The sequence below is a fragment of the Vombatus ursinus genome, unplaced genomic scaffold, assembly GCF_900497805.2.
Source record: "Vombatus ursinus unplaced genomic scaffold, bare-nosed wombat genome assembly UNPS02014813.1, whole genome shotgun sequence".
Lineage (NCBI taxonomy): Eukaryota > Metazoa > Chordata > Mammalia > Diprotodontia > Vombatidae > Vombatus > Vombatus ursinus.
The window spans coordinates 33,832,389-33,851,477 of record NW_020954591.1 but is presented as its reverse complement, the minus strand read 5'-3'; the positions used below and the strand labels follow the sequence as shown (position 1 = coordinate 33,851,477).

Sequence of the window (19,089 nt, the reverse complement as noted above, 5' to 3'; positions counted from 1 at the left end):
ACTTTGCTTTTCTATTGCAAGGATCTTAAAATATCAGATAGTGAAAAAAATGTTATCAACTCCCAGGCCTTTTACACCAAAGGCGTCAGGCTGGCAGATATAAGGGGAAATCCTGCATAGGGCAAAGAAGTTAAACTAGAAGCTTTTATGGTTCCCTTCCAACTCTAGAATTCTGTGAAAATGTTGCTATCTTTTCCTTCTTTCTAGACCAAATGTTATCAAAACCAATTCAGTTTGTTCCACTGCTTTTTGAAAAAAGGCAGATAGAAAAGTTTAGGAAGTTAGATAACCAGATGTACAATGTTTCTTTCTTGGTCTGAATAAGCAATGGCTTAACTCCCCTGGGAGATGTCCATACATGTTGACAGAAACTGAGTGGGTAGGTTGGAAGCAATGTCTAAGGCCCCCCCCCCAACCTTCATTAAGAACAGTAAAAGGAACAGTGCTTAGCACAGTGCCTAGCACATAGCAGGCACTTAATAAATATTTATTGGTTGATTGATATTGCATTTTTTTATGTTAGTTTTGCTGAACACTTTTTTCTTTAAAAATTGTTTATATGGGATGGGTGAGGAGGGGGGCTACAATGGGAAATGTGGATTATGTAAAAACAAAAGATATCAAAAAAATTATTTTTAAAAACAAAAAGTACCTTCTCACAAGTAGAGAAACAACTTGGTGTAATAGAGAAAAGCTCCAGTCCCAAAAGTCAGAAGATGACTTGGGTTAAAGTCTTGATTCAGCCACTTAACTCAATTACTGTGGACCAGTTATGTAATCTTTCTAAACCTCAGTTCCCTCATTTGTAAAATGGAACTGATAGTCTAAAGTGGGCAGATAAAGTGGTTAGAGGATCCAGCAAGCCTTGGAGTCAAAAGACCTGGGTTCAAATCTCTCCTCTGTCACCTCTTGGCTATGTGGTCCTGAGCAAGTCACTTAACCCCTCAGTGCCCTATGCAACTTTTAAGACATGTTGCAAAACACTTTCTAATCTGCTTTGGTGTAGAGAATTTCCTCGCCAGTAGTTCCCCATACCAGTGACATCACAGTTGTACAAATAAAAATAAAAATTATTTCCTCTACCTCCCTTGTAGAATTTAAAGGGCATTTTTTAAACAGTAAAGTGTTTAATAAATGGAACTATTTACAAGGTTTCTAGACTGAAGAAAAAAATAGTACTTTGACAAAAGTTGTGAACAGGAACCTCTTTGGGAAGGAAAAGTGAAGATTTTGGGCATAGAATTATAGAATTTAGTATTGAAAGGGACCTCAGAGATCAGCCATTCCAGCCCTTTGATTTTACACTTGAAGAAACTGAGGCAGGCCCAGAGATTAAGTAATTTGCCCAAGGCCACAGAACTAGATAATAGAGTTGGAATTAGAATTTCCTGACTCCTGACTCCAAATATTTTTTCCACTGCCTTTTGGTTGGGGTTGGTGAGGAACTTCAAGTGTAAACATTTAGGTAGTTGGAAATGTGGGACTGGAGCACTGGTGATTGTTTAGTATTGAAGATGTAGATTTGGGAGTAATTAATCTGGAATGGATAAATAAGGCAATGTGAATGGATGAGCTCTGCTAGATTAAAGGAAGGTCAGAGTACCAAGGACAGATCCTTAATTGAGTAGATTACTGGAAGAGGGTTGGGGGGGGCCTCTCAATTTTTTTGGTTTCCCAAAAGAAGTAATATGAGATACTACCTTGATGTATCAAGGACAGGTAGACTTTTGCCCATGTATAGCCTCCCTCTTACAGGAATTAGTAAGGAAGGAATCTTAATGAAAGTATACTATAGAAGGTAATGATAAGTAGGAAACAAAAATGGGGAGATGTGGAATACAAGAGATGGCTACATCTTGATCCAGTCAGAGAAATAAGCAAAATTTAAATGCCAAGTTTCTTTTCCTGTCATTAGCTCGTTTATCCAACCATTTCTAATAGGCCAAATAAACAAATATATAACAAAAAAGTCAAGTGGCAATAGATGATAGATTTAAAGCTGTTGAAAAGGACCTTAGAGATCATCTAGACCAGGCCCCCACCCCCATTTTATAAATGAAGAAATCAAGATCCAGATTGTGACTTGCCCATGGTCTCGGAAGAAGTAGTAAAAGGAAGAGCCAGAATTCAAATCCAGGTCCCAATATTCCAAAGACAGTGCTCTTTCTACTGTACCACATTACTTCCCTGAGATCTGACTAACATTTTCCTTTGGATAGTTTACTTAAAAAATATAGTTTCTGACATCTTAGATTTTTTGGATACTCTTTGCCAATTTTTTTTTTTTTTTAGCTAGGCAGTGGGGTTAAGTGACTTGCTAAGGGTCACACAGCTAGTAGGTGTTGTATGTCTGAGGCCGGATTTGAACTCAGGTCCTCCTGAATCCAGGGCCAATGCTCTATCCACTGCGCCACCTAGCTGCCCCTCTTTGCCAATTTTCTTGACCAAGTGGAAATAATAGTACATAATGAGAAGAAAAGAAAGTGGTAAGGATTAAGAGCTGTAGATGCATAGGTGGTTTGACTTTTGGGGAAAGAGAAAGAGGAAATGGGGAGAGACAAAGACTACCTCCCTCCCTCCAGTGTTCCAACAAATTCTGCAATTGTGAGAAAGTTGGGAAATGTTAACTGAGAGATTATTCCATTTACTGACATTGTCCAGACTTGGATTCCAGAATAACTGGTCAGAATAGTTATATACGATATATTATTTTAAAGAAACAAAACTCACTCGCCTGTAGTTTGTTGTCTTTCTGGGCCCGAGCAGAAGGGAAAAAATGTTTTGGAACTATAGCAGCATCAGAACTGAAACTAGAACTTTGGAATTGAAATTTATAACATTAGATTGGTATTTTAAAATTATTTTCATTATGAAGTGATGGTTCTCTTTATTAGGTCACTTTCTATCTTAATCCATCTCTATTCCAAACATGAAATGTCACTCTTACAGACACTGGACTTTCTGTGGCAGGAATATAAAAGTTCAGTTCATGTATCATTTCTAGGTCTCAGAGAATTTGTGCTTAAGCTTCAGGCTGAGGTACTCCAGAAAGGAAAAAACAGGTTAATTCATTCTGGAGTAGGAGCTTTTAAGTCCTTTTGATTTTAAAATTTTGCATTTCGAAGTGCTTTACTAGTAACATAGTCCAGCTTTTTGGCAATGTATTGTAATTAGCCAGTTAGATTACATTCTCCCAAGTTCTTCCCCTTTACTTGAAGACAAATTGTTTGGGGTAGGTATCTGAGCGCAATAGGAAAGAATTCATGCAAAAAAATTAGTAGTATCTTAATTTCACTTGTGTTTGGGTTTTCTCTTTTAGGCATTGTTGCCTTGTTTATTTGTTTAACTGTTGCGCTTTATTGTTTTCTCTGCTCTGTTTCCTAACCAATACATGAACAAATACCAGTTTCTTTCATTTTTTTAGGGACTTTTTTTCTGGTCTGCTTTCTTACATAGAACCAATAATCCAGCAAACCAGTAGTAGAACCAAAATCCCATAATAGTGGCATATTAATACCATAAGTAGTGTAGATAGCATAGTGCAGTCATAATATGGCTTATTACATAGATATGGACATATCATGTTAATGACCTTCAGAATATTACTGCAAAAAGTAAAGGCTTAATTTAATAGCTTATAACAATATTTCCCAGTTCATACTATAATTGAAGAGGTCTCCTTGGTGTGTCACAATCATCTAGTGCAATCCAACAAGCATTTATTTAGCTCCTACTACATACAAGATAATGTGCTAAGCACTAGAGCAGGCCTACACAACTTGTGGCCCACCAAAGGATTTCAGGTAGCCTTTGAAAAATGTAGAGGAAAACATCCTTTGTATGTAGAGAGGAAATCCTTAGGTATGCTGCAAGTGGCACAAGTTGTGCAGGACTGAACTAGAGAATACAAGGGCAAAATAAAAAATAGTGTTGGTCTTGAAAGTTTACATTCTCCAATCAGATAACCAGTATACGTGATAGTGGGGAAAGGTGTCTGCAGAGGAGTGAGCTAAGAAGATTAAAAAGGCTTCCTACAGGATATGGCACATAAATTGAGTCTTGAAGGAACCTAGGCATTCTAAGACAATGGTCTGCAAACTTTTTTGATCATGCACCCTTATCAGTAAAAAAAAAAAAAAAATTAACATTTACTACCCAGTATCTGTGTGTTTACTCATTTATTCACTAGATGTGATGCTAGCATACTAGTAATTATGATATTTATACAAAACATACATTTTTTAAAGGATGAGATGAAGATAAAATATTTGATCCTAAAATCAATAGGAAGCCACTGGAATTTTGAATAGGGGAGTTTAGGAAAATTAGTTTGGCAGCTATGTGGAGGATAGATTGGAAAGGGGATTGAGACAGGGAGAGCAAGAGACTACTGCTATCTATAGTCCAGGCAAAAAGTGATGAGAGCCTGAAATTGGGTGGCTGTGTGAATAGAGAAAAGGAGACTGATGAAAAAAATATTGTGTATGTAGAAACCCAAGATATGACAACTGATTGGATATATGGGGGGAGTAAAAGAGAGGAGTTGATTATAACACCAAGATTGTAAACCTGGGTAATTGGAAGGGTGGTGGCGCCCTTGAAAGAAATAGAGAAACTTGGAAGAGAGGTGGTAGATTTTGGTGGAGATCTAAAATGCAGATCACACAGTCTGCATGCCAGCTTCTCCTGTGAAGCTCACTTTGTCCCACCCAAAAAGAAAAATGGGGAAGGGGAGGTTCCTACTCAGAGTCACTGTCCTGGAGTGTAGAGTCTGCCCTCCTAAGGGGGCTGCTGCAGCCACCAGGTGATCTAGAGGATGGTGAGCATTTTATTTTTCCTGATAGCACCTGTGCAGCTTCTGTTTTGCTTATCTAGGTAGTGGTGAAGTTAAAACTGTTCTGAAAGGACTATGCCTGGCTCAGAAGAGGGGAGATAAAAACTATTAAGGGATAGAATAGGTAGGTTTAGTTATATGGGAAACAAGCCCCACATTTGGTCATCACGGGGAGAACAGGATGCCACTCATCTTCCCACCCTGTGGGCAGAAAGAGTAACACCTTGTAGGGTGACGTTGTGACCCCTACTTTGGTAGCCACCTTTCTAAGAGGGGGAGGTGAAGAGTATATTCTTTGCATAAGGTACTGCCTTGCAACAAAGACAAGAAGATCTGGAGAGAGAGTCAAATTCAGGAAAAGGGAACAAGTAGGCCAGTTTGGCTGGAAGGTGGAGTGTGTGAGGTGGGTTATTGTTCCGTAAGCCTGAAAAGGTAGGCTGGAGTTAAGACCATGAAGGATTTTAAATGCCAAGCTGAAGAGTTTGTATTTTATCCTAGAGACTATTGTCTAGAAGCCCCTGAAGATGCTTGAGCTGAGGAGAGACTTTTAGTCAGACTTACGTTTTAGGGAGATATTTTGGGCATTGTGTGGAGGATGGATTTGAGAAGGGAGAGACTAGAAGCTCGAAAGTCCAATTAGGAGGTTGTTGTATATTAGTCCATGTAGGAAGTGATGAAAGGTGACTTAAAGCATTTATGCTTATATAAATTCACGTTGAAGGATAGATTTGCTTGTCTACCCAAGCAAAGATTTCTGTGCCCTTTTACCTTATGCTAGTTCCAAATATAAAAGACCTGTAATACCCCTTGAAACAGGGTCTACAATATTTATCTTTGGAGAGACTTTAAAAAGCAGCTTCAGGGGGCTTTTTTTTTTTTTAAACACTTAACCGTTTTCCTCTACCCTTAGCAAACTTACCAACTCATTAGAGAATCCTAGATCCTAGATGATTTAGCTAGTTGCACAGAATCTGGAGTTCTAGGAAAAGAAGAATAGGGTTATTATAAACTATTCAATTAAAGTACTCCCCAAATAAAACAGCACAGCTCTCTCTGAAACTTAACACATGCTTGTAAAGCTTGAAACCTTGCATCTCTATACAATATTTGTTAAATTAAACTCTGCCCAAGTAGTCTTCAAATTATAAAGAAATTGGAACACTTTGATGCAGTGGAAAAATCAATGGGCCTGACCAGGGGAATCCCAGCTCTGATGTTTTGCTGTCTCTGTGACCTAGGGCAAATCATTTAACCTTTATAGGCCTCAGTTTCCTCCTCAGTAAAATGGAGAGATTGGAATAGATGGCTTCTGAGATCCCTTCTAGCTTTGCCCTATCATTCTATGATCTGTGTATTTTTAAGTATAATTATGAGAGGAGGCAGACCTGCAGTTTCCATGGAGTTCAGGGAAGCTGTGAATGGGGAAGCATCCACCACAGATGCAGGTCTGCAGTTTCCAGTCTTAGAGGGGGAAGTGGGGGAGCCCCTCAGTGGGTGTGGAGTTAAGTTACTTTTTCAAGGTCATACAGCTAGTATGAGAAGGTCAGAGTCTGGGCTTGAACCAAGATCCCTCTTCCCCCTCTTCCCACTCCAAGGCTATCTTCTGTCTGCTATCCCACCCTGCCTTTCATTTTACAATTACAATAATGTAAGTGAGTTCTTACTAAAATATTTACTTTTGTTTGCTTATATAATCTTATTCTTTTTTGCTAATAATTTGAGGGTTATTTAAACTCATCACCCCTTCTTTCTTTTTCCTCCTTAATCTTGAGAGCAGGGGTTTCTAATTTGGGATCTTCAGACTTTTAAAAATATTTTGATAATTGTATTTTAATATAGTTGGTTTCCTTTGTTAAGCATCTAGACGCAGTTGATAGATTGATGGACTTGCAGTCAGAAAGACCTGAGTTCAAATTCTGCCTCAGACAATTACTAACTATGTGGCCCTGGGAAAGTAATTTCATCTCTGTTTCAGTTTCCTCATCTGTAAGATAAGAATAGTAATACTACATTGTTGTGAGGACCAAATGAGATAATGTGCTTAAAATGTAAAATCATTATATAAATGCTACTTTTTTGAGGCATCTAGGTGCAGTAGATAGAGCTTTGGATCTGGAGTCAGGACCTGAGTTCAAATCCTGCTTCAAACATGTACTAGCTGGGTGACCCTGGGCAAATCATTTAACCTCTCTCAGCCTCAGATTCCTCATCTGTAAAATGGGAATAATAATAGCACCTGCTTCACAGGATTGTTGTGAGGATAACGTGTAAAATACTTTGTGAACCTTTAAACGCTTATATAAATGCAAGCCGTAATCGTCATTACTTATTTCATACATTTAAAAACCTTATTCTGAGAAAGGATTCATAGTCTTCATGACACAGAAAAGGTTAAGAACACCTGCTTTAGAGAATGAGTCTGAGAGGGCAGGTAGATGGTGCAGTGGATAGAGCTCTGGCCTTGGAGTCAGGAGGACCTAAGTTCAAATATGATCTCAGACACTTGACGATTACTAGCAGTGTGACCCTGGGCAAGTCACTTAACCCCAATTGCCTCACCAAAAAGAAAAAAAAAGAGAGAGGGAGAGAGAATGAAGCTGAGTTTCTTCTCCTAAGAAGTAAGGGAGACACAATCATTGAATCATAAAGTTGGACCTCAAAGGATTCTGAGTATTGGGAGTAGCCAGAGGGAGTGGTGTTATGGATACTACCTGTGCCAGTTCTATGATTCTATAACCCTGAGACATTCTGGCTATGTTATTCTGAAGAGAACCACCTCTGCAATAGCAACATAGCTCATCTATGGACTATGTAACAAAATGAAGAGGGTGAGAAAACACTGAGCTTAACCCTATGTTGTCATTATAAAGGGATTTTCTATGTGGTATTTTTAATCCTTTCACTTTTCTTCAGTTTTTGAGTAAGGAATAGGTCAATTTTAATTCACTAGACTTTTTAAAATGGAGATTTTTCTTATACCTATTCTGTGGCCTTACCTCATCATTTAGTAATTCCATCGCCATTGTTCTGGCCTGATTTTCCTACATATGTAGGACAAAGTTAACCAGTTAAACTATGAATTTTCGTCGGTCCTCTGAATGCTATGTTGTATTTTCACTACTCATTCCTTGCCAAACTGCAACCCTGGGTCACTCCCACCATCTACTTTTTCTACTCCTGATCAGGTGCTGCTAAATACCCCTGAACAAAATCACAAAACTGTTCTGGCAATAACAATGACAAGAGAAAGAAATTAAAGACATAAAGACAGGTAAAAGATGACATAAAACTCTATCTGTTTCCTGGTGATGTGATGATCTATTTAGAAAATTCTAGGAAATCAGGGAACTGATTGACACAATAGCTTCAGCAGAGTTTCAGGCTATAAAATAAACCAAATTACAGAATTTCTGCATAATAATGAGTCCAGGAGGCAAAAATAGAAGTGGACATCTCATTCAAAATAACTGCAAATGCATAATATATTTGGGAATCAGTCTACCAAAGCACACTTAATATTTGTATAGATTTCATTACAAAATGCCCCCTAAATTTTTAAAAATAACTTAAATAGCTGGAGGAATGTTTTTTTTTTTTGTCCTTTTTGAAGAGGTCCATGACATTAGGGAGGTGATGCCATGACATGCAATGGAATTGGATTTAAGTGAGGGAGGGCTATGCAAAGGCATCAGCCTCATTTTCTCCCCCAGTGCCATTTGGGTCCAGTGGCAAGACAGAGATCAGAACAACTGGAGATGGCCCTCAGTTTGACTGAGTTAATGCCTGTTCAGTGATTTAGGCTAGGTAAGAAATGAGGCAGAGAATGGCCTCTTTACTTAGTTGAAAAAAAATCAATCTGAGAGAACACCTTCAGGGTTTCTGTCCAAAACAGAAACAATTGCTATTTACATCACTCTGAGCCAATTAGAGCACAAAGGATGACCAAGTAGGGCTTGGCCTAAGACCTACTGTTGGCCAATCAATGAGAGCCAAAGTGATTTGTGTTTAAGGTGTGACCCTAAAGAAAAAAAGTTTTCAGCAATCAAAATTTACATTGGGGCAGCTAGGTTGCACAGTGCATAGAGCACGGGCCCTAGAGTCAGGAGGACCTGAGTTTAAATCTGGCCTTAGACACTTAGCACTTACTAGGTGTGTGACCCTGGGCAAGTCACTTAACCCCAATTGCCTTGCAAAAAAAGGAAAAAAAAATTTACATTCCTTTGGGCAGAGCACCCACAGGTAAGGGTATGATACCCTATGTGGACAGAGGGAAGGGAAAGAAGGGAGGGAGAGAGAAAGAAAGAAAGCTATGTTGTCCGACTGGCCAGTTCCAGTTGGGTCCCCAGTGGGGCAGCTCCTATTTCTATTCACATAAGTTGTTGTTTGTGCTTTGTTTTTGAAAAAGACCATACCATTAGGGAGGTGATGCCATGACGTGCAAGTAAGTTGGATTTAAATAAAGGAGGGCTGTGCGAAGTTACCAGCCCCACTTTCTCCTCCAGAGCCATCTGGGTCCAATGGTGAGATATAGATCAGGACAACTGGAGATGGCCCTGGATGCAGTGGGAAACCTTGGCCTTTTTAAGCTAAGGTCTTTCACAGGTCTCAGTTTGACTCTGTTAATGCCCATTCAGTGATTAAGGCTCGGTAGGAAATGAGGCAAAGAATGGCTTCTTTACCTAGTCCAAAAAAATAAAAATAAAAATCAGTCTGGGAGGGAAATACCCTCAAGGTTTCTGGCCAAAACAGAAACAATAACTATACCTAGGTTGTCCCAGTATAATCAATATAATTAAAATGACAATTCCACCAAAGTTAATTTACAGACTTAATCTTATACTAATTAAAAAATTAGGTTATCTCATTCAAACTGGCCCTTTCTGTTGTGTGGCAGTCTTCTTATTCTTTCCTAATTGGCTTATCCCATCCCATACAGCAGCTGTTCCAAACCTTCTCTTCTCTCTTCAAAACTCCCATAATACCCCCTCCCTTTTTGCAGAGAATGAACCTTGACTCCAAACTTACTGAGAAAATAATGGGTTATCTCTTATGATCTCCCTTTTCTCTTCCATTCCCTAATTGGCTCTCTTACCTTGATTCCTCTACATGGTGCTACAGTCTCAGAAGGCTAGTCTTTTCTACTTCTGTCTTTCACCCTGACCCTTCCATTTTTTCAGGAGCTTGCCCTTTCAATCAACCTCTCATTCCCCTCATCTCTCTTTCATATTCCTGGCTCCCTACAAACACACTCAGGAGTCCCAGATCCTTACCAAAAAAAAAACAAAACTTCACTTGAATGGAATGAGTAATCAAATTTGGTATGTGAATGTAACAAAATATTATTGTGCCATGAGAAACAGTGGATATGAGGAATTCAGAGAATGTGAGAATACTTATAAACTGATGTAAAGTAAACAGAACCAGGAAAATATGATATACAATGACTACAACAGCAACATGAATGGAAAGAACAGTGTGATGATGTCAATTGAAATAACACAGGGTAATTATAAAGACCAAACTTGGCCCCTGAGAAGAGATGAGAAAATGCAACTCCATCTTGTCATTAAGATAGACTGTGGAGTACTACATATGCTCCCAAACACAGTCCATGTGTTGATTGGTTTTGTTCAGCTATTTTGTTGTTGCTGCTTTTTTGTTTTGAGGAAGACTCCCAGGTTTGCTAGGGAAGGGAGAGAAAAAGAAATGTATTAGAAGATGCTATAAAAACAATAGGCATCAGTAACTTTTTTTTTTTAGGCAGTTGGGGTTAAGTGACTTGCTCAGGGTCACACAGCTAGTGTCAAGTGTTTGGTCTGAGTCTGCATTTGAACTCAGGTCCTCCTGATTTCAGGGCCAGGGCTCTATCCACTGCGCCACCTACCGGCCCCATCAATAACATTTTTATGAAGGAGAAAAAATCCTTCACTTGTCGCTTATGCCCTTTTTTTTTCCCACTGCCAGTGTCTTGGAAGAAGCTCTCTATACTCTAGAAGAAACTTTTTCTAGGAGGCGACTAGATGGTATAGTGGATGGAGTGCTGGACCAGGAATCACTAAGACCCAAGTTCAAATTCTGCCTCAGACACTTGCTACTTGTATGAACTGAGTAAGTCACTTGACCACACTCAGTTTCAGTTTCCTCATCTATAAAATGGGGATAATAATAGTACTGCCTGCTTCACAGGCTTGTGAGAATGAAATGAGGTAATATTTATGAGGCTCTTTGCAAACCTTAAAATATTATATAAATGCTAGCTGCTATTTTCATCGTCATCATTATTATTATTTTCTCCTCTTCCTTACATCTTTCTAACTTAACGATTCCTTGCAACCTGGCTTCTGACTTTGTTTTTAACTTTGAAATTTCTCTCCAAGGTTACCACTGATTTCTAAATTACAATCCAAATGGAACTCCAATGTCCAATGGGAGTCCAGTGGGACTCCTGAGTGTGTTTGTAGGGAGCCAGGAATATGAAAGAGAGATGAGAGGAATGAGAGGTTGATTTAAAGGGCAAGTTCCTGAAAAAGATGGAAGGGTCAGGGTGAAAGACAGAAGTAGAAAAGACTAGCCTTCTGAGACTGTAGCACCATGTAGAGGAATCAAGGTAAGAGAGAGCCAATTAGGGAATGGAAGAGAATTTCTAATTTCTAAATTTGATGGCCCTTACTTAGTTCTCATCCTTCCTGACCTCTCTGCAGTTTACATCATTGGCCACCATTTCTTCCTACATACTCTTTCCTCTCTTGACTTTTATGATACTGTCTTGGAGTGGTTGTTTTTTTTTCCCCCAGCCACTATGATTATTGTTTACAGCATTTGTCCAAGATATATGTATTGATGAGCTGTTCTATCAAGAAGCAACATTGCACAGTAGAAAGTTAGACTTTAGTCAAGTCTTGACTGTGAGTCTACTTCATACATTGCTTAGCTATGTTTCCATGGACAGGTCACTTAATTAACTTCTCTGTCTTTTTCCTTGTCTTGCTTTACAGGATTGGCTTTGCATACCTTAAAGCACTTTATAAATGTGAGTTATTATTATTAACTGCATATTGTATTATGAAATAGGCATTTTTATCCGCTAGGTTTTTTCTGTATAGTTGCAGCAAACTTTTTTGATCATAATTCTTGTTTAGTAGACATTGTAGTGTTCCAAGGTTTGATGTAAGCAGCAGTGTCATCTACAGACAGAAGCATTCAGAGGATCTTACCATTTTGGGAATCACTCTTCCATTTGGACTTACTGTAAGACATCTCTAAAAGTGTCAAATACCTTTAGGAAGCATATATTTTCCTGATTTTGTGACTTGTTTATTATGCTTTGCTGAGGAGTCAGAAGGTAATGGGACAAAGTCTCTGTTATTACATCTGTTAAATAATCTTTTATGATCTTGCTTAAGCTTGCGAAACACCTTGACAGAAAGCTTTTAAGACTGTATTTTGCTCTGCCAAATCAAGTATTTTTTTCATAGCCAGCAAAAAAAAATAAGCACAATGCAATTTTTATATTCTTTGTACTTCTTAAATGTACAGTGTAAAGATGTAGTCTACTATAGACTCTCATTTGCAGAAACCTACCTGTTCCGTTGTCATATTTTAATCAGGGTTGCCCTCTATATGTCAATCATTCTTGCAAATAATTGGTGGCTAGATAGAGCAATGGAATTATCATCTCCATCATCATGATGAAGATTTCATACAAATGAAAAAGACATAGGGATCTGTATTTATTGGCATTCTTGATTGACTTTTAAAAAAGGCAGTAACATCTGAGTTTTTTTCCCTGATGGCTTCATATCTATTTTTTTCTCTTTCGGATATCTTCAGAATCACTCCCTCAGCCTCTTTAAAATTGTTACTTCCAACGTGGACTTTGTATATACTAGTCTAGTCCATCTTCATTTAGCACAAAGCCCCAATTCAGGAATTAAAGCTGGAGAAATAATAATGATAACTAATAATAAAAATAGCTAACATTCATGTAGTACTTTAAGATTCGCAAATAGCTTTACAAATATTCTTATTTTATCCCTGTGATATAAGTTTTATTGTTATCTCCATTTTACAGATGAGGAAACTGAGGGAGACAAAGATTAAGCAACTTGAAAACACCTAATTGGTATAAAAGTTTTTTGTAGTTCTCAAGAGCTCCCAAAAGAAGGAAAAAGTAATTCTGTAACAACTGCAAGCAGTGACTCAAAGGGGAAAAATGAATTTTCCATAAGAATTACTTGGATGCCTAGGATAAATGAAACAAATTAAAAAATTAAATAAAAGCTCTGGAAGAAAGAATTGGAAGGAGAATAGAAAACCTAGAAAAGGAAGTAGTAAGTCTTACCCAAGTAATGAACTTCCTGAAAACAATAGACCATTAGAAATCAGTGTCTACCCAGGACTGCAAGAAAGTGTAGAACAAAACTAAAAGATTAAAGAAGAAAATAGAAGATAACTGATATAAAAAAAAAAAACTAACCTTGAAAATAGGCCAAGGAGAGATGATTTTTGGGGGGGGGGCGGTGAGGCAATCAGGGGTAAGTGACTTGCCCAGGGTCACACAACTAAGATAATTTAAGACTACCTGAAAACCACATTAAAGGAAATGGTCTGGTCATTATACTTAAAGAAATAATCATTAAAATTGCTGGTCTATTTGAACCAGAGGGCAAAGTGAAACTAGAAAGAATCCTCTGCCTTCTGGAGATCCCAAAAGGAAAAGTCCCAAGAATAATTATTATAAGCAAAATCTGGGGCTTCCATGCAGAAAAATCGCCTTAAACATCTGGAAAAGAGTTGAAGAACCAAGGAACCACAGTTACAATCACACAAGACCTAGCAGTTTCTCCAATAAATGAGAGCAGGTCCTAGACTACAGTATTTCAAAAGACAAATGAGACAGGCTTACAGTAATAGGTAGGATTTATGTAACACTTTGAGGTTTGCAAAGTGCTTTACAAATGTCTCATTTGATCCTCACAACAACCTTGTGAGGTAGGTATTATTATCTCCATTTTACAAATGAGGAAATTGAGGCTGAGAGAGCTTGATTTACTTGTCCAAAGCCACACAGCCAGCAAATAAAGTTGAGTATCACCCTACAGGAAAAAACATCAATGTCTTTAAGATAATAAGAGCACTATTAATTTCTGATTTAAGACCAGAGCTGAGTAGGAACTTTGAAATAAATACACAAATCATGGCATGTTACAACTTTCAAAGAAATTTACACACAAATAGTATCATTTGATCCTTATGATAAGTGTGATAGGCAGCAGATTTTATCCTATTTCTCAAATGAGGAAAGAGCTTCAGTTACCTGAATAAATCTAAGTTATTATTGACGTGATATTAAAATTGTAACAGCCACATTGAAGGCACTTTAATATAAGAAAGGGAATTCAGTCTGGCTGGAGGGAAGATAAGAGTCCTACACACTAAATAAAATAAAACTGAAGTGATATTGTCCTTTGTTTCATAAGTAATTGGGCTGAAGCCAGAGGGTGACAGTCAGGATCTCCATAGAAAATCAAGAAAGTACTTGCAGGAGATATTGCCTAAGAAATATAAACTTCAATATTTTTGTGTTTTTTAGAAATTTGATTATTGAATTATGTTATAGCTATTCTGCTAGCATTGCTAATTTAATTAAAATCACCTCTATTAAACTATTAGGAATTTCTAGAAAGCCAAAACTTTCCAGTCTACTTGGCTGATCCTTATGAACCGAAGAACTATTGTTTAAAGTAGTAAATAACCAAGACTTTTCTACTCGATCCTTTTATATGTGGATAAAAATAACATCTCATATTTCTACTGTACTGAGCATACTCACTGAACAAAGACTTCACATTTAGAGTACCAAAATGGATGTTTTTAGTGGTCTAAAAACTGTGACTTAGGACCCTTTTCCTGCTTCTCTGCCACAATCACAGCTGAATCAAAAAGGGGCCACAAAGGACCAAGGAAATTTTTCCTTTGTTTCGTGGGTTGCCACGTCCAAAAGAATTCATCACCAGATAGCCAACTTACTGGTAACCTGCTTCTGGATTAGCTAGATTGGACTTTGAAAAACAAACTAGATCTGTTACTGGTGCCATACTCAAAACCTTTCCAGCATGGTAGACCTCACAGAACTTATTCTCTCCAGGCACAGCTTACAAGAATCCAAGGTAACCTCCATACCATTATTGGAGGAAGACTTTGTGGAGGGTTTTGGTCATTACAAATTAAAATATTAATGATAAATATTTATAAAAAGACCACTGTGAAAAAAATTGCAGCTTATTCACCAACATTGGTTTTTGAGGATGAATTGGTAGAGAAATTCTATGAAGAATTTGATAAGACTTTCCAGAGAAAATCAATATAAATTCTGATACTTGATGGGTTTTTTTTTTGTAAATAGTTTTTTTTTTTACTTTTTCCAATTACATGTAAGGATAGTTTTCAGCTTTTTTTTTTTGCTAGGCAATGGGGTTAAGTGACTTGCCTGGGGTCACACAGCTAGTTAAGTGTTATTAAGTATTATATGTCTGAGGCCAGATTTGAACTCAGGTCCTCCTGAATCCAGGCCTGGTGCTTTATCCGCTGTGCCACCTAGCTGCCCCACCACATTAATTTTTAATAAGATTATGAGTTCCAAATTTTTCTCCCTCTGTATCCAGCCCGCTTCCCAAGATGGCAAGCAATCTGATACAGGTTATACTCGTATACAGCCATGTTAAACATAATTCCACGTCAGTCATGTTGTGAAAGAAGAAACAGAACAAAAGGGGAAAACAATGGGGAAAAAATAAAACAAAATAAAACAAAAAAAGTAATAATAGGATGTTTCAATCTGCCTTCAGACTCCCTAGTTCTTTCACTGTATGTGGCTAACATTTTCCATCATGATTCTTTTGGAATTGTCTTGGATCATTGTATTGCTGTGAAGAGCTAGCTGAGTCTGTCATAGTTAGTTATCACACAGTGTTGCTATTACTGTAGACAATGTTCTCCTGGTTCTGTTCACTTTACTCAGCATCAGCTCATATAAATATTTCCAGGTTTTTCTGAAGTCCACCTACTCGTCATTTCTTACATAACAATAGTATTCCATCACATTCATATACCATAACTTGTTCAGCCATTCCCCAGTTGATAGGCATTCCCTCAATTTTCAATTCTTTGCCACCACAAAAAGAGGTACCATAAAATATTTTTGACATATAGGTCCTTTCTCCTCTTTTACGATCTCTTTGAGATACAGACTTAGTATTGGTATTGCTGAACCAATAGCCTTTTGGGCATAGTTCCAAATTGCTTTCCAGAATGGTTGGATCAGTTCACAATTGCAACATCAGCAAAGCATTAGTGTCCCAATTTCCATATGCCCTCCAATATTTATCATTTTCCTTTTCTGTTACTTTAGCTAATCTGATAGGTGTGAGGTGGTACCTCAGAGTTGTTTTCATTTGCGTTTCTCTAATCAGTAGTGATTTAGAGCATTTTTTCTTTTTTTTTTCTTTTTTTTTTTTTGGTGAGGCAATTGGGGTTAAGTGATTTGCCCAGAGTCACACAGCTAGTAAGTGTCAAGTGTCTGAGGCCAGATTTAAACTCAAGTCCTCCTGATTCCAGGGCCGGTGCTCTATCCACTGTGCCACCTAGCTGCCCCTAGAGCATTTTTTTCATATGACTATAGATAGCTTTAATTTCTTCATCCAAAAACTGCCTGTGCATATCCTTTGACCATTTATCAATTAGGGAATAATTTGTATTCTTACAAATTTGACTCAGTTCTCTGTATAGTTGAGAAATGAGGCCTTCATCCAAAACATTTGTAAAAATTGTTTCCCATCTTTCTGCTTTCCTTTTAATCTTGGTTGAGTTGGTTTTGTTTGTGTAAAACCTTTTTAATTTAATGTCTTCAAAATTATCCATTTTACATTTCATAATGTTCTCTATCTTGTTTGGTCATAAATTCTTCCCTTCTCATAAATCTGACAGGTAAACTGTTCTTGTTCTCCTAATTTGCTTATGATATTACCCTTTATGTCTAAATCAGGCACCCATTTTGACCTTATCTTAGTATATAGTATGATATGTTGGTCAATACCTAGTTTCTGCCATACTATTTTCCAGTTTTCCCAGCAGTTTTTGTCAAATAGTGAGTTCTTATGCCAAAAGCTGGAGTCTTTAGGTTTATCAAACATTAGATTATAATGGTCTTATACTTGTGTCTTATGTACCCTAATCAATCCCACTGCACTACCACTCTGTTTCCTAGCCAGTACCAAATAGTTTTGATGATTGCCAATTTATAATATAATATAGTTGTAGATCTGGTACATGTAGGCCACCTTCCTTTGCTTTTTTTCCTTTCTGTTATTTCCCTTGATATTTTTGACTTCTTGCTCTTCCAGATGAATTTTGTTATTATTTTTTCTAGCTCTATAAAGTAATTTTTGTAGTTTGATTGGTATGGAATAAGTAAATTAATTTAAGTAAAATTGTCATTTTTATTATATTAGCTTGGCCTACCTCTGAGCAATTGATATTTTTACATTTGTTTAGATCTGACTTTATTTGTGTGAAAAGTGTTTTGTAATTGTGTTTGTCTTGGCAGGTAGAGTCCCAAATCTTTTATGTTGTCTACGGTTATTTTAAATGGAATTTCTCTTTCTATCTCTTGCTGCTGGACTTTGTTGGTAACATACAGAAATGCTGATGATGTATGTGAGTTTGTTTTATATCCTACAACTTTGTTACTTATTTCAAGTAGTTGATTATCCAGGATTGTCTAAGTATACCACCATATCATTCGCAAAGAGTGATAGTTTTGTTTCTTTATTGCCTATTCTAATTCCTTCAATTTATTTTTCTTCTCTTATTGCTAAAGCTAACATTTCTAGTACGGTATTGAATAATAGTGGTGACAATGGTCATCCTTGTTTCACCCCAATTGGAAAGACTTCTAGCTTATCCCCATTACATATAATGCTTGGTTTTAGATAGACACTACTTATAGTTTTGAGGAAAGCTCCATTATTCCTATGCTCACTAGTGTTTTTAATAGGAATGAGTACTGTATTTTGTCAAAAGCTTTTTCTGCATCAGTTGAGGTAATTATGTGATTTCTGGTGGTGTTGTCATTGATATGGTCAATTATGCTGATAGTCAATATTGAAACCGCTCCACATTTCTGTTATAAATCCCACCTGGTCATAGTGTAATTATCCTGGTGATAAATTACTATAATCTGTTTGCTAATGTTTTATTTAAAATTTTTGCATCAATATTTATTAGGTAAATTGGTCTATAATTTTCTTTCTCTGTTATGTCTCTTCCTGTTTTAGGTACCATACACCATATTTGTGTCATAAAAGGAATTTGGTAGGACTCCTTTGCCTGTTTTTCCAAATAGTTTATATAATATTAGAATTAATTGTTCTTTAAATGTTGGTAGAATTCACTTGTAAATGCATCTGGTCCTAGAGATTTTTTCGTAAGGAGTTCATTGATGGCATGTTAAATTTCTTTTTCTAAAATGAGGTTAAGTATTTTGTTTCCTTTTCTGTCAATCTGGGTAATTTATATTTTTGTAAATATTCATCCATTTCAGATCATCAGATTTATTGGCATACAGTTGGGCAAAATAGCTCCTAATTATTGCTTTAATTTCCTCTTCATTGGTGATGAATTCACCCTTTTCATTTTTGATACTGGTAATTTGGTTTTCTTCTTTCTTTTTTAAAATCAAATTAATCAGCAGGGGCAGCTAAGTGGCACAGTGGATAGAACACTGGCCCTGAAGTCAGGAGGACTTGAGTTCAAATGTGGCCTCAGACCAAACACTTGACACTTACTAGCTGTGTGACCCTGGGCAAGTCACTTAACCCCAATTGCCTTAAAAAAAAATCAAATTAGTCAAAAGTTTATTCTATTGTTTTTTTTTCTTCATAAAACCAGCTCTTAGTTTTATTTATATATTCAGTAGTTTTTTCGATTTTGTTAATCTCTCCTTTGATTTTTCAGAATTTCTAATTTGTTGTTTAATTGGGGATTTTTAATTTGTTCTTTTTCTAGTTTTTTTTTAGTTCCATGCCCAATTCATTGATCTGTTCTTTCTCTATTTTATTCATGTAAGCATTTAGAGATATAAAATTTCCCCTAAGTACTGCTTTGACTGCATCCCATAAATTTTGGTGTGTTGTCCCATAATTATCATTCTCTTTGAAATTATTGATTGTTTCTCTGATTTGTTATTTAACCCATCC

At 37.0% G+C, this 19,089-nt stretch overlaps 1 protein-coding gene across 2 annotated transcripts in view; it reads left to right on the top strand.

Annotated features, from left to right (window-relative positions):
• FAM118B (family with sequence similarity 118 member B) overlaps positions 1 to 19,089 on the top strand; it is a 98,418-nt gene that overhangs the window by 903 nt on the left and 78,426 nt on the right. The window lies entirely within an intron of this gene.